The sequence below is a fragment of the Rhinolophus sinicus genome, chromosome 1 (genome assembly GCF_057876585.1).
Source record: "Rhinolophus sinicus isolate RSI-liver-muscle chromosome 1, RSI-T2T, whole genome shotgun sequence".
In the NCBI taxonomy this organism is placed as follows: domain Eukaryota; kingdom Metazoa; phylum Chordata; class Mammalia; order Chiroptera; family Rhinolophidae; genus Rhinolophus; species Rhinolophus sinicus.
Genome location: NC_142501.1, coordinates 164,036,376 through 164,050,507, shown reverse-complemented (window position 1 = coordinate 164,050,507; position 14,132 = coordinate 164,036,376).

Here is a 14,132-nt window from a genome sequence, read left to right as displayed (position 1 = left end):
TTCAAAGTGTTTAGCATAGATCATGATCCCCCACTTTTTAGGTGTCGAAACGCATATTCATAAAAATAATGACTTGTCCAAGGCCCCATAGCTAATGAGAGGCCCAGTGATTTGAAGTAGGCCTTCTAATTCCTGAGCTCAAGCAGTAAACCACACTGCCAAGCCATTCCGAACTTCAGTACAACCTTCAAACTTACAAGTAACTGTGGGTCTTACGTGCAGTTTGGATTCTGTAGGTCTGGGGTGGGGCCCAGGTGCTGCTGGTCTTGGAATCTGCTTAGAGTAACAAGACCCCCCCAAGTCCTGCCTCCTTTCCTCTGCACTGCCTTTCCCTGAACTTGGTGCCCCTGTTGTTGTTTTGGTGACAGAAGCAATGTTTATCTTTAACCATCTACGTCAGAGGTCTGCAAACTCTGGGCTGCTGGCCAAATCTGCCCATTTCATATGGTCCACAATGTAACAGTACTTGAAAAAATTCTAAAGAAAAATAGTATTTCCCGGCACATGAAAATTCTATGAAATTCAAATTTCAGCATCCATAAATAAAGTTTATCGGAACTTTTTCTTGTGGCTGCTTTTTTCTTGTGGCTGCCTTCTGCTACAGAGTCTTGCAGTTGTGACGGAGATTGGATGGCCTCCCAAGCCTCAAATATTTAGTCTTTGGACCTTTACAGAAAGTTTGCTGACCCCTGATCTGAGAGGTTATTTTGAGCATTACAATGAATTTGCAAAAATGCTATCAGCTCTTCATTGTAGCATTTGATACCTAAATGTGGCTACTGGAAGAAAATTTGCTAAAGTGGTATTAGACATAAAAAATGTGATTCTGAGGCAGTTTAATCAAAAAGTTTTCAGTTACCACTCTCAGGCATCGCCTCTTGCTTTAATGTTCAGATAAGCCAGAGGTTTAAACCATGTATTAACTCGTTTGTGGAAATCATTTACTGTCCTCCTCTTAGTGCTGTGTTGTGGATTTGGACTCCCCAGCATGTTATAGGTGCATTTATAATTTATGTGGCTGGCTGGAAGCCTGGGTAAATACAAGCGTAAACAGCAGCAGGCAATGTCAGTCAGGAGATTTCCATTCAGAATGTTCCAAAGCTGCAGGCTTTGAGTTGAGACCTGGAGGGAGCCTCAGAGCACACTGGCTTTGGTGGAGGAAGAAGAGTGCACCTTTCACTATTCGAAGCATCCCTTGTTTCTGAGAACCCAGGCCCAAGTTCCCCAGGGGAGGCCTGCCTTTCCTCTAACAAGGAACATCTTGGGGAATGGGTCTTAGAATGTTTTCTGCTTTGCCTCTCCATTTTGCCTGGCCGTGGCACCCCTGCCAATTTCCTCACCTCTCTTGTACTTCTAGTACACTTTAACTTTTTCCTGTACTTTCTTTTTCCAATCGCTACCTATATGCCTCCTGTGATTAGAATCTCAAGAAAGCACGGCCCTCTTTGGAAGTTGAGTTGCTAAACTATATAAGAATGTTGAATTACAGATTATTAAGCTTCTCTACCTTCTGCGTGGGTGCATTTTGGTTACCCTATGGCCTGTCTCAACAAAAGACAGTGCCTTCCACTATTCCAAACATATTTTACTATTCTGATGAAGAATGCACAACTGGGGCTAGAAAAGAGGGTTAGGCTAATTGTCTTTTGGAGCTAAGGGTTCAAAAGAATTCCTGAATTCATTTCCTGGTGGGGGGGAAATATGTTTAGTGACCTGGGAACTACTAACCAAACATATAAAATTTGAAGGTATTCTAATGGCAACTCTTTAGCTTTACCCTTAAGATATTTTAAAAGAAAGACTTCTATCAGACTTGGTCTTCTAGAGGTTTAAAAGAAAATGGGCACTTTTTCATGGGGCACTTTCCGGAGAATTCAAGCCAAAGATTTTTTTCTGTGAATGATCAGACTGTTGCCTCGATTCTCTGCTTCATGTAATCAAGAGCACTGGACTCTGCTCATTGCTAACAAGAGATGTTGGGGTTTTAGGTTTACATATACAATCCTTATAAGTTAGGGACCTGCCATTCAAAACTAGCAAATAAGGCTGGCTCTATGCAAAATAGAGCTCTGCCTTAATTCTGTTCTTAAGAATCAACTGTTCTTGATGGAGGTGTGTACATACTGGGGGGTGCCAGAAAAATGTATACAAGTGGACACTTTGGTCTATGTTGCCCAAACAGTAGTTTGCCGTAATCAGAAGTGTCTGGACGCTGATGGTAACCACTGTGAGCACCTCTTGTAATTGCGGAAGTCAAATGTGACTTGTCTTCATCTTTGGTTATCGGTATATATTATTTCAATTTTAATACAGTTTTTTACTTTCTTAAAATGTATATACACTTTTTTGGCACCCTCTGTGTGTATATATTTTTATTAACTCAATGAGCTAATTCCCAAGTAGCCAATTCCCTTTTGAGTGCTAGCAGCCTTCAGCAGATTTGAATCCTACCCTGCCAGCCTAAAACCCTGCTTCACTTCTGTAAGATTCCATCTAATAGGAGAGAAAACATCCAAATGTGTGTAATCACATTCTGGACACGATGAGGCAGCTGTCTTAAATATCGTTAACTGTTAGCATACTTAAGTTTAAATGGGCACATAATCCAACATTTTAGGACTTCAAAATCATGATTTGTAGATAATAATTTAGGGAATTAAAGAGGAAGAAGGGAAATGATATTTCTTAGAATAAACAAAAAAAATAATGTACTCCTTGACGGTTGCCAAACCAGTGGGCTTTCTACTGTGAAAGTTTGCTTTCTTTCCCTCTTTCCACCTGCGCTGCTGGGAGAAAATGAAAGTTAGTGTGAAATCATCTTTCTCTGGGTGAATCATCGTGGGAAAGTGAGTTCAGCAAACTGTGCTGTTAGCTTGATGGAGATCAGCTGTTGGAGGACCGTGGGCATTGTTATCCTTTTTGCAACGTGATTACGAATCCTCATAAGTGCAAGTGAGCTGTGTGGGGAGTGAATGCATTGAACCCATGGCAGCCAGTTATTAGTCTGGGTATTGGACAGTCACAGATTTTTGCTTTGAATTGAGTAAATTTCAAATGTCCACCTACGATATCTGGATTTGGGGAATGAGTATACATTTAAGTGATTCTGATCCCTTCTCATGGATGGCACTACCCCCGGAGATCAGCAAAGGAAATCCAAGGCTCTTTTGTACAATTGTGATTATTAACTAGACTGGTAACACTCCCCATAATTATTAGTGTTTACTAGTGTTTTTCAGTTGTATGTTTATTAGTACCAATAATCATGATAAGAAATCCATCTTCTAAAATAATATAAAAATCCATCATTAAAAACAAAACAAAACTGGAATCAATATTGTTTAAGGTCATGGGATAAGTTTGAAATACATTCTATGAGAGTAGTAGATATGGAATGTGAGAACTCAGGGCTAAACCTCACTCTCCCTAGATTTCTGGGACTTTAGGGCAGTCTCCCCTGCTTTTTCACCTCAGTGTCCTCATCTCTAAGTAATGGGTCTGGACTAAGTGATGTGCAATGGCCATTCCGGATCTAAGAGTCTGTGGTTGGGGAAAGCACTTTCTCAGCATGCTGGACTGAAAGGTGAATTAGCAAGTAAACACAGCATCCTGCATTTGTGCCTTCAACATTCTGGTTTTTCTGCCTGGCTCTTTGGTGTTTACTATCATTGTGTTTGAAGAGGGAAGGGATAAGAGGCTAATTGCTACTAGATAGGAGACAAAGGAACGATAAAGGCTCAACTCACTCCTCCAGTTGTAGCCCATGTCACACAACAGCACAGAGTTCTTTGTAGTAAAGAGTGATTGCTACCCAGACCAGAAACCAGAAAACATATTTCATGCAAAACCAGTTGGATGATTTCAAGGGAACTAGTTAAGAAAGCATAGTGTCCAAAGACTACAAAAATAACTTTCTTCTGTAGATTACATCTTTGCCATAGTAGCTCCATTAATTGCTCTTGTTTATATAGATAAAATCACATATAAAGTGCCTGTTCATACCTAGTCATTTATAAATGAGTCACTAGTTGGTTTTAAAAGACCAAGACTCAGACAAGTGTTGATCAGAGAACACTTCTGCATTTTGTCAAGTTTCATTCCTTGGACCACAGGATCACCGCCTCTGCAGGCTGCCCAGACAGTGGTCAGCTACTGAATTTGATGTACCTGCAGAGGAAGTCCTACTAAGGGCAGGACCCAGTCCCAGGAAGATGGATACCTTCTTTCCCAGGAAGATGGATACCTTCTTTCCTTGGGCTACAAATGCTCTTTGAATCCCAATCCAGGAAGAGAAAAGATCAAAGGAATAAAAAGATAAATAACTTGGAAGAGGAAAAAAATGTAGAGGGACATGTAAATAACAAAACTTTTGCCAAGTGGGAGAGTTAGTTTAACAAGAGTTAGGACTTCAGCAGTGTTAGAGCTTCTGAAATACATAAACTCATTTAAAATCTAATAACACAACAATGAAGCTAGAAAATATGTTGTCTTGGGAAATTACAAACTTTGCTATACAAATAGATATTAGGTAAGTGAATAGAGCTAGGTAACCAGTAGAATTATTTTCAGTGACAGTAACTTACTGAACCAACTCCATAAAATAAACTTTATACAATTCTGGGAAATAGGCATCACCAATCCCTCTCCACCTATTCAAAAATTAACAAGACAATGAGGAGCTGGCTGGAGTGCTTGCTCTCAGCCAGTTTGGACTTAGACGGAAACTAAGAATAACCCAAGAGGTCCTTAGTTGCTCCCCAAAAGTCTCAAGAATTGTACAATGCTTTCTGTGCTTCAGGATATTCTCTTGGCTTATAGATAAATTCAGTCCTGCTGTGATGGTCAAAAACAAATGGAAAAGGAGGTGAGGGTGCAGGCCTATTACCAAAATATTCTTACTAATAGAATTTCCTGTGTTCAGAGAGTTCAGAGTACAGGGCAAACAGTTCTTTGGTTTTGTTTTTCCTTGAGTTATTTTTTCAGTCCATGCTCTGTCAAGATGGAATGACCCTGAAGGGAGTTTTACTCAGCCCTCATCCAGGTCCGGGTGTAGGCTGTTGCGCTTTTCATTCCCAGACACTTCCTCCTCAATTGCACTATCAGTTCTAGTGGAGATGGAGAGAATAAGGGAAGACACTTCTGTTGGCTGCCTCTTTCAGCACAATTCCCAGGTGCTGTTGTGTCTGGAGAGTCTCTCTCGTCTTTGCTTTGACAAAGAGTCCTGTCATTTATCCTTGCTTGGAATGGGCCTGGTCCCCAAGAGGTCAGTGGTCACTTGCCCCACAGCTGCAGGGGACTGGGGGATGAAGAGTGGAAACTCAGCCCTGCCAGTAACAGACAACACTATTCCCAGTACCGTTGCTAAGTTCCTACATCGCATCCTACCTTCTCCACACGCTCTGCATCCCAGATCTTCGCCGCACTCTTCTCACAAAATCAAGATGTCCATTTCTTCATCTTAGCTAGCAATGTAACACACCTAAACTTGTTAATTAAGTCATACTATTATGTGATTGGCTGAGAATGGTTTCATGCTAGCTTTCTAGGGCATATAATACAGTGAAATTTAAAAATTTAGGCAGCGAGAGGAGAAACGTGGACAAGAAGCCCTTGTAAAGCCATACAAGGATAAGAGCTTTAATAGTATTATCAAGTGATTGATTTATTGAGCCATCTAACTGGCTGGTGACTAGGCTGGGACTAGAACCACAATCTAAGACTGTTCCCCTGGCACTAAGCAGAATCCTTCTAAAGCAAGCCAGACTGCCTGGGACTCTCTCTGCCTGGGTTCATACCCTTCAATTATTCGTGGTGTTTTTCAGCCAGTCCAACATTTTTGAATTCACAGATTCTTTAATGGTCAAGAAAAAAAAAAAAAGGAAAAATCTCATTAGAGGTTACATTTACTGAGTACCAAGGTGTGCTACATACTCTGTGAAGTGCCAAAGCTACTGACGTGGGAATAATTCCCAGCATCTACACTGAAGGAGATCACCTTCTGAGGTAACCACCCTTAGAGTACAAGAGATGCTGGGAGTAGGTCTGTCATTGGTGCTCCCATGAAATCCTTATTCTTAGCTAACCAGCTTGGGAGAGCAGAAAATTGTTCATGGTAAATGCAAACCTGAGATTTTTATGAATTTTTACCTAGGGAACTTCTACTGCATGCGGGTACAGGGCCGGCAGACATACACAGATGTATCATTTTGTTCTGCTCTGAGGAAGGTGACAGGGGACTGAAATCCAGCCAACCCTCACTCACCAAGCTATGTATGGAGTCTGAACTGAGGTAGCCTCCACCCAGAGGAAGGGGTGCTTTGTTGTAATTCATCCTCCCTCATAAGCCACCTTTTACTAGTTGGCACAGAGGCTCTTGATATGCTGGCAGCAGACCTGCAAAAGGGCAGAGACAAAATGTTCTATTCAAAGAACAACCTCATGTTTGTTACGGCTGAGTTAGGGTTAAAGCTGAGGCTTGAGAGGGAGTCAGCATCCAGATGGACTAAAGAGTCAGGCTCTGCCTTGAGAAATTGCACTTTATGCTAAAGGTGTATGTGGAGCCACTGGAGGATGTTTAACAGGGAGGTGCCGAGGTCAGGGGTGCATTCTAGTAGCAGGAGAGCACGGGCTACTCAGTAGAGGATGAATTAGTGTGGGGGTGGCTTGGGGGAGGTTAACTTCGAGGACCTGAGTAGGAGATTCTTGTCTTTGACCAGATGCTAGAACAGGAGGACTGATGGAGAGGAGGACAGGGATTTGTAAAGTGTTTAGACAGAGATGAAAGTCCCAGGTGGAGGTGACTCAGTGTCTGGCTGGAGAATGAAGAGGAACTGAGGCTGGGAAGCAGCTGCTGACAGTAAGTCTATGTTACGGGCTGAAGATTTGTGGGAGTCCTAACCCTAGTACCACAGAATGTGACCTTATTTGGAGAGAGCATCATTACAGAGATTGTCAAGTTAAAGTAAGGTTATTAGTGTGGCCCCTAAAACAATACAACTCATATTCTTCAAAAGGGGGCAAATGTGGACACAGACAGACATGCACATGGGCAAAACACCACGGAAAGATGGAGTTATATGGCCACAAGCCAAAGAACTACCAGAAGTTAGGAGAGAGGCCTGGACAAGATCCTTCCCTCGTATCTCCAGAGGGAGCCCAGCCCTGCTCACGCCTACATCGCAGACCTCTAGCCTCCAGGTCTCGAAGATGATCCATTTGTGTTGGTTAAGCTACTCAGTTTGTGTTCCTTTGTTACAGCAGCCCTAGAAAACTAACAGTCTGTCTCTTCTATGATTGAATTATTTATTAGCTGAAGTCTGCTATTAATTAAGTAAAGAGGTTTATAAAGGGATTAGATAATGCTTCCTACATGTTACCTTGAACTCCACAACCATAATCATTCCATTTTATTGCCTAATAACCTTTTCGGTTCCATACTTCATTTATTTATCACCTTATATTGTATCATACCTTAATCGTTGTCAAATGCACAGAGAACTTGAAACGTGTACACAAATCAGTGAATGCAATTAAAAACATATCGTGGAAGCTGATGTGAGCCAGTCCTGAAGCCCAACCCGTGGTGAGATGGAATTTGTGGGTCAAATAGTAGAGTCGGAAAAGACTGGAGAAAAAAAATATACACCCTCATTTCACAGACGCATACACTAAGGTCCAGAGAATTTATGTGACTTTGATCTAGTGATTTAACAAATTGGTGACAGGAGTAGGAGTTAAGATGTAATCTCTTGACCTGTAGTCAGTTCTTTCTCCTGGTCCTGCTGGTGCAACGCTGTGTTTCCCTTTGTACTGAATTGGTCAGATGCTATCCTAGTTTCTGAATGTATTAAAAGTCAAATGATCTGAGACTCTCCACCCTGCAGACATTCAAGAAAAGAGATATAACAGAAGTAAAGAGCAGCATATAGAAGAGCAAGCACAAAGTGCATGTAAAGAGAAAGGAAATTGTTTTGTTGTTGATTATGTCTGACTGGCTGCGTCTCAGTCTCTTTGCTGATTGCTTCTCAGCCTCAACGCTCTGGATTACACGAGAGTTCAGGGACTTCTTTATTTATATTCATTTCATAGGGGACTTCATTCAGTCCCGTGGCTTTAAAATCCTCTACAGCCTGGTGACTTCCCCATGTTTATAGCTCTAGGCCTTCTTTCTCAGGTGGAGTCACCGTAACGCTTATGAAGCTTAAACTTTAAGGCCTCTCCCTTGTACAATTGAGTCTTTAATTCTTTATCTTGAAGAACATTCCCCTAAAATGATATAAACTCTGGGCCCCACAAGCCTGGATCCATCTCTTCCTGTCATCCCCTAGACTTCCGCTTTGTATACTACCCTCCACTAGGATGGTTTTGTCCAGAAAAGAAAAACAAAAAGCCTCCTGATTTTTCCACTATGGGTAGTCGTGGGTGCTAGTCACCAAATATTTCCAGCACTCTGATTTCCAGGTATGTGGTAGCATTGCACTTCCTACTGTCCCCTTTGGAGTTAGGCAGAGCTTGGTAATGGCTTTGTCTGAGGAAGTGTGAGTTGAAAGGCCTTCACTTCCTCCCTTCCCCCACTGCTGTGGTGATGGCAGAAGAGGGCTAGGATGAAGCCTCAGTCTCCCTGGGTCCCTGAGTGAATACTCTGAGTAGAGCTCCTCACCAACCGGCAACAGATGTATATTGTGAGTGAGAAAGAGATTTTTGTGGCTTAGGCCAGTGTACCTTGGGGGTCTGTTTGTTACTACAGCATAACCTCTCCTATCATGAGTGATGCATTTCCCAAATCTCTGCCTCTTCCCATCTTCCTGTCTCAAAAAACATCAATTCGGTCCTCTGAGTTGCTCAGGCCAAATCGCTTGGCCTCTTCCTTAATTCCTCTTTATTTCACTGCATGTCAGTAGTCCTGTAGACGGCACCTTCAAACATATGTAGAAACTGACTGCTTCTCACCACCTCCACCACTTGCACCACATCAAGGCACCATCATCTTTTGCAGGATTATTACAAAAGTCTCCCAAACCCTTGCCTTCCTGTGGCCTATATGCCACCTATCAGCTAGGTGATCATTTAGAACACATCTGCTTACGTCATTCATCCCATTACTCACATTCCTATAATGGCTTTTCATCTCACTCAAAGTGAAATCCAAGGTCCTATAAGGTCTAACCCTGCTGCCTTTCTGGCCTCATATCCTACCATCCTCCCTCTTGCTCATTCAGATCCAGTGTCACTCTCCTTGCTAGTCTGTGCTCACACTAGGTCTTGTCCTAACCCATTTCTTGGTCTGGAGCGTTCTTCCCCAGACAGCCCCACAGCTCATTGCCTCTTCTTCATCAGCTCTGCTGAGATGTCTCCTTCTCAGATAAGGCCTTCGGATTGATCCCCCTCAAATCAGTAACCCCCTGTCCAACATGTCCAATGGTTTGTAAGAACATATATTGAACTTACTACTATATACTAGGTTCTCTGTTAAACTCTTGATACAGATAAACTCATTTACTTACAACTATACTATGAAATGAAGCTATTATTATTATTATTATTATTATTATTATTTAAGGGGTAGAGAAACCATGGCATAGAGATGTTAGCAACTTAACCAGTCACAAAATCAGTAAGTGGTACAACTCAGATTTATCTGTGTCAGACTCTAAATGTCATGCTTTTAATTTCTATGTAATTTTGCCCCATACTCATAGATTAGAGAGATTCTCAAGACAGGTTAAAACTTGATTTTGGCCATTTAAAATGTAAGTATTTATGTCATCCTATTAGCAAACAAGTTCAGGCTGAATCACAGCACAAGAAAATTCAGAGCTCACTGAACAGTGGTTACCACGGACTGTGGATTAATAAGTCAGTGTCTGCCTAGATAAGGTTTATAGTGGAATGATACCATTCTGACTCTGTCCTGGTCTTGCTCTCCTTTTTATCATAAATCAGCATGAAAACTGAAAAGTTCATAAAACTGATGTGGCATCAATATTCAAAAATGTTTTGTTTGGCTGCAATAACAAATTAAACCAAATCGAATGGAACTTGACAGACTGAAGTTAGGTTCAAAGCTCACTCTTGAAAATTCAAGTGGAAGAAAATGGGTCTTACAAAAGTTCATGTAAAGGGCCCTAGTGATTTTACCTGACCCCTCTCTCCATTGAACATCATATAGATGTTTTTAACAGCCATCTCAGTCTCATTAAGAAAAATTCTGCATTCAGATGGAGGAAGACTAGAAGTCTATAGTCAACTGGGCTGCTAAATCACATCTGTTTTATTTCATCCAATTTTTTTTTTTTTTGTCATTCTATTGTTTTTAGTTCTGAGTGCCAAACTTTAAAATGGATATTGACAAACTTGGAAGCACCAAACAGACAGTCATAAGTATAGTGAAGTTTTAGGAATCAAAGCCGTGTGAGACTTTGGCTGGATCCAGAGTTATTAAGCCTGAAGGGAAGACTTGATGGGAAATAACCATTGTCAGGGAGCTGACTCTATTGTGTAAAATAGAACAAGTAGGGCCCAAAAGTGAAAATTACAAGGAGGCAGATTTCAAGTCAATGTAAAGAGTTTTCTAATCCACACATACGTACTGTGTCCCTAATTGCCACAGGAGATACCCAGTGGATAGTGACATAACGAAGCTCCTGCCTTCAAAGTACACAGAGACCAGCAAGATGGACAGCCTGCTGACTTATAAATGTGACCTATTTAAATACAGCCATTGACGTTGCTGTAGAACTCAGCAGTGGCAGAGGAAGGAGCGATTGATTCTCTCTCCCGAAGTGGTCAGGGATACTCCACAGAAGGATTATTAAGCATAACTTAGAAGCGCAGGTATGAGTTTTCCAGGGGGAGGCATGCCAGGGGAGTACTCCCAGGAGAACCCAGCGAAGGAGTTAAGGAGATCATGTACGGATGGGAGGGAGCCAGGCCAAAATGTAATTGCAGGGGAAGTCTCTGTTTCGGCCTCATCCCTGTTCCTGTGGGGAGCTCTGGAGCATGGATTATGCCTCAGAGTTTGTTCCCCTTGAGGCAAAAGAGCTGGGCTTTTGTACCTCCACACCAATCCTTCACAGGTTATGTGCTACCCTGATGAAAGAGCAGGTATAGGCAGTGCGCCTCCAGAACAGTCCTCTGAGGGTTGTAGGTGCTGCTGTGAGCCAATAGCAGCAGAGCATGGAGAAGTTGGAGGAAAGGTACCATATATGGTTCAAGGATCACATATGGTTAAGGGGATGTGGTTCCACACTAACAGTTCCTTCCTCAGAAACCTGGAGATGAGGGCCTTCTAGCAAAAGAACTAGCTGAGCAAAGGTACAAAAAATGGTGCATGGTTAGAAGAACAGGTGCAGTATCATTCAACACGAAAAGTGAATAGAACATAAGGAGGAAAAGGCACAAAACTCGGGTGGTAGACTTTTGTGGTACCAAAGGGAAAAAATCCAGCAGACTAGCTCGAGGGAGGCAGGAACCTGAAGGAAATCTAAGAAAAAGAACTGTAGTATGTTGATGCTCCTTGGAGGCTGATTCTGGAAGGTGATTCAGGATTCAAGAGTGCTCTGGGGATCTCATAGGCAGGAGTTAATGGATTATTACTTTAGTTCTCTGACGGATGTTTTTTACCTTTCCTGACACAAAATCCAAGGTCAAGACTCTTGGCCTAGCTAAACATCACTGACCTTGTCGGAACGGAACTTGTTGTATCAGCACACTCCTTACTTTGCTGCAAAGCTTTGGGCAGGTACCTGACCCTGGTACCCATCAGCTGTCACTGGAGTACTGGGTAATATATCATAGGACATAGCTACCTGGACACATGTCATAAGACACAGCAGGGAGATTAAAAGAGTGGTCGCCACAATACAGGGGCTGTGATTGTCCAGAAGAAACTTTTCAGGAGCCAAATCAAGAAGATTTTTGTATGAGTTATCCACAGCTGTGTAACCCACTACCCAGGACTAAGGCAAGGCAAGTCAGACACATAGGACCCAATTTAAGGAAGCGCTCGCTCTCAGCGTCAAGCCCTTCAAACAGTTTGGAAATTTTATACAAACAAGGTGTCCAGGAATGAAGTTTCTTTGTCCCTGGTTCCAGTTTTGGAGCTGTACAAAAAGGGTTAACTCTCCCCTGAGTCGGCACACCATATTTTTCTTCTGGGTATCTCTGGTATTTTACCTGAGACAATAAGTTGTCAGTGAGGTGCTCTGGGGCCTGAAAAGAGATTCAAATACTGGAAGAAGATCAGAGAGTAAGGACAGACATGACTGAAGGAGTGGGAGGGATTCATTTGTGTGGAAACATGAAAGTAGAACTAACGAGGCAATGACTAATGATATGATAACTGTCTACAAACACCAAGAGTGTATGATGTGATTGCCAAGAAGGCATTGCTTCATTTGGCACAAAGATACAATCTGAGCACTAACACAATAGGCAAAAGAAATAGCACATCCTGAATTACAGTTACAGAAAAAAGAAGAGTAGAGATTGGAATGATTACATGAAGACTACTTCCTTTCTCTGAGGACAGCTGCATTCATTTGTTTCTTTCTTCAGCAAACTTTAAGGACCGGAGGAGTTATAGAGAAGCCATCGCTTCTGCTTTCCCCATACATACCTCAGAGGACCCAGCCTTTAGCCTTTCCTTCACTTCCTATCTGACTTGAATCGTCTCCATTATTTCTTTGCAACAATGTTCAGCCAAGAAATCATTGCTAAAAAGAGCAAAGTGATAGCATCGTGATGTATAATTTAACTCATCTCAGGAAAACAAATTCCACAGCCGGCTTGACATTGCATTCTAGCTGACTACTGATCCTGGAGGGACACCAGCTTACAGAGAGGAGGGTTCAGGGTGGGCTGTCACCACTACTGTAAAAGCCACCAAAAGCTGTGTGATGGACTCCAGTCAGTATACTGTGCTCACGATACTCTCCCTTCACTCACTAATCCTCCTGTTCTCCGATGTGACATTAACTCACCCCTACTACCATCATCTTCATGGATCACCAGGGCCAGTAGTAGGCCCACGTCAAAGCAAAAGTACTGAAAGTGTCCCTTTCCCAGGAAATGGATCATCAGTGTCACTGAAGCAAAGGAACGTGCAATTTCACGATTACCTGTTCATTCAACAACCCCCCATGGAGTGCAGACATTGTTGTGCGAGGCTCCTTGCTGAAAGCTTAAAGCTGACCTCACAAAGAATGCCCAAGACATGGTCTCAGCGTCAAGAAGCTCTCTGCGGACTGCTTGCACCACTAGATACAATGAGTTAGGGACCACGTTTCACAAAGTGTCAGTGTCTGAGGCTCTGTGTGGAATCATGGGTAATGGAGGGTCAGGGGAGGTGCATGGGTAGATGCAATAGGGCCAAACAGGAAGGAGTTGGTTGTTCAGAAGCTATTCGAAGGAGGAACCCAAGAAAGCTGTTAATTGAGGCATGGGGATCAGAGGTGGAAAATTACTAAACTTATCAGGCTAACCGCAGAGAAAGTGTGAGTCTGTGAATCCCCACACTAGGGCCCAGTGACAGCTCAGAGAGAGGCAATAGGCCTAACACACTGTCAGGACATCCTATCCACAGCATCTTGAATAACATGGAACTGGGAACTATGGATAAAAGCATAGACTGCAGAACTTTTAGAACAGAATTACCAACTTTCAAAAAAATTGATATTAGATTTTTAAGGGGTCTTTATTGCCATCAAGTGGTGGAAACAAAGATAGCTCTTAAATAATATAATGGGAATTAACTCTTCTAAGCAACGGAGAGGCTGGAAGCTATTAAATTTGAAAGTAATGATTGGGTTTGAAAGCTTTTATTTTGTTAGGGACCCATCACAATTTTAGAACTTTTTAATATATTCTGTATCAGTTCCCTGATTTCTACTTCTAGCTGTTTTCTGATTCTTCTAGCTTTAGTGGAGAAATGCTGCCACCTCGTGGGAGATGTGAAAAGAAGCACTGAGGGCAAGCAAGAAATGGTTTAACTTTGTGCAAAGAAATGGAGAAATCTGGACCCTTTAAGGTAAGAATTTAGCTCTAAGCAAAATTGTGAAGTCAGCAGAATTCATCTTTGACATTTCTGTCCTCTTTTTTTCTAGGGAAAGGGCAACATTATTTTTGAATTGTAG